The sequence below is a fragment of the Carlito syrichta genome, unplaced genomic scaffold (genome assembly GCF_000164805.1).
Source record: "Carlito syrichta isolate Samal-C Ts95f unplaced genomic scaffold, Tarsius_syrichta-2.0.1 Scaffold185760, whole genome shotgun sequence".
In the NCBI taxonomy this organism is placed as follows: Eukaryota; Metazoa; Chordata; class Mammalia; order Primates; family Tarsiidae; genus Carlito; species Carlito syrichta.
The window spans coordinates 21,803-24,241 of NW_007129856.1; the positions used below are offsets into that span (position 1 = coordinate 21,803).

The window sequence follows — 2,439 nt, forward strand, 5'->3', positions numbered from 1 at the left end:
AGAGGAGACCAACTGCTGTCCAAGCTCTCTCCCAGTTAAAACCCCATGAGGTCTGGATAACAGGAATGGAGAGTCCAGGCCCAGGATCCAGTCAGAAAAGGGGGGACTTCCCTGTCACTGGTGAGGAAGGACTCAGATGTTCCACCTGTTCTCAGCTGTGAAGAAATTCGCCCCTCACTCCAATACCATGTAGCCTTCCCTGCCCTTCCCCAGAGCTCCAAGAAGGCCTCTGACCTGACGCCCTCCACAGCAGGAACAGACACCACTAAACTCTTCTCCACCTCCCACTTCCCTGCGGAGCTAGTGAGAGCAGGTGTGTCCTTGCTAGCCCCGTCCAACACAGCTTTGGGAATCTGGTTTTTGCTGGAGCCTGACCAAGCTCCAGGGTGAGGAAGCATCCTTCCTGCCTCTAGCAGTGACCACACTGCAGAATGAGGGATGGCCAGAGGTGTGTTCCAAGTTCTCCTCCGGTTCTCAGATCCCACTCAAAAGTTGCCGGGTTAATATTTACCTTGAGGTTCCTTGCTTGTTAGTCTTCACTCTTTTATGAGCATATATCTGTTTTGGAAGAAAAGGTGATTATCTACCACAACGACCACTGTCTCTAGATCTTTATTAGTTTTAAGTCTTATCTACCCAATATGAGAACTTTTTTTTTTTTGAGAACTTCTTTTAAGATGAATTCTATCCTGTTTGTCTCTTCTACAGTACAATGGTCCTTTCGCATCTATGGAACACTGGCTCCAGGACCCCTACACCCCAGATCAAAATCTGCAACTGCTCAAGTCCCTGACATATAGCGGCATAGTGTCTGCATACAGTCTAAGCACATACATCTCAAGATTACTTACAATACTTAAGGAGTAATCTCCTAAGACAATGTAAATGCTATGAAAAGAGTTGTTATACTGTATTTTTTTTTTCATTTTGAGTCGGAGTCTCACTCTGTCTCCCAGGCTGCAATGCAGTGGCACAATCACAGTTACTGTAGCCTTGCCCTCCTGGGCTCAGGCGATCCTTCTGCCTCAGCCTCCTGAGGAGCGGGAACTGCAGGTGTGTATGCTACCATGCCCAGCTAATGTTTTTTTTTTAAATTTATTGTAGAGTTGAGGTCTTGCCAAGTTGCCCATGCTGGTCTCAACCCCTGGGTTCAAGAAGTCCTCTAATCTCTGCCTCCCAAAGTCCTGGGATCACAGGCATGAGTCACTGCGCCTGGCCTGTCTTTTTTATTATTTTGCTTTTCTAAATATTTTTGATATGTCATTGGTTGAAATTGCAGAAGTGGAGCCCACGGATGCAGAGGGCCAGCGGCACCTGGCTTGGGGTCTTGCATGCAGCTTGCACCTAATATACTTTTTATTGCCTGTTTTAGGTAATGTTCAGCAGATAACACCTATGAAAAACTGTTAAAAGTAGGAGATGGGAACTCTTTATGGGGACCCATAAAGGAGGGCAGTGGGCAAGGCTGAAATATACCTATTAGGTACCATGCATGCCATTTGGATAATGGACTTCATAGAAGCCCAAACCTCATAATCACTCACTATACCCATGTAACACACTTGCACATGGACCCCTTGAATCTAAAAGTAATAACTTAGAATAAAATAAAAATAAAAGAGACTGCTTTGACCATGAAATATGAGGGGATGGCCCCGTGCCAGTCCACAGCCATACATCCTAGCCACAAGTGTAGAAGCCAGGAAGCCACTGAGCCATTCAGAGAAAAGAAGCAGAATCCTAGCCTGAGCCTAGGAGATGGCAACAGCAGAAGGAAACAGTCTTTTGAAAACATGGCTACCTACTCAGAACATTCCATTGTGAGAAATACAGTAACTCTTTAGGATTGTCCCACTGAGCCCCTTTGGCCAAGGTGGAAGACGAGTGCTCCCTGGCCAAGCCAGCCTAACTGTAGACCTGCCTCCTCACACCCTGATTCACACTGTCCTGCCTCAGACACAGAGGGAGCTGGAGGCTTCTTCCCTCCACCTCCCAGCATGCCTGTGCTCTCGCTACATCACAGATGGCCTCAGAGAGCAGCAAGGGCAGAGACGCTGATGCAGAGGTGCCGCCACCCTGCTGACAGGTCCTCTGTGACACGTACATCCTCCTCTGCCCACCCACCCAGTTCCCTGTCCCATCTATCCCGGCCCTCATACCAGAAAGCTACACAGGGAAAAAAATCACTATGTCCATGCTGGTTCTTTCCTTAAGTTTGGGCAGGGACCTGGGGTGTAGGTGGGAGAGATTTTTAATTTGCCAGCTTGTGTGCCTATGTGGAGTGGCCAGTGTATCTTTGGAATTTCTGGATAAACTTGACTTTCATTTCATTTCTATTTGTCCAGCTTTACTTGGGGCACCATCCAAAGCTTCTAGTAGCACGAAAGTCACAACACTGCCTCTGCATAAGTAGCAAAATGTTGTTACTTATTATTTGCC

The 2,439-nt window shown here is 47.2% G+C and overlaps 1 pseudogene; it reads right to left on the reverse strand.

Annotated features, from left to right (window-relative positions):
* The window catches only part of LOC103252962, a 16,409-nt pseudogene extending 16,011 nt beyond the window's left edge, over positions 1 to 398 (reverse strand).
* Positions 399 to 2,439: the final 2,041 nt, after the last annotated feature.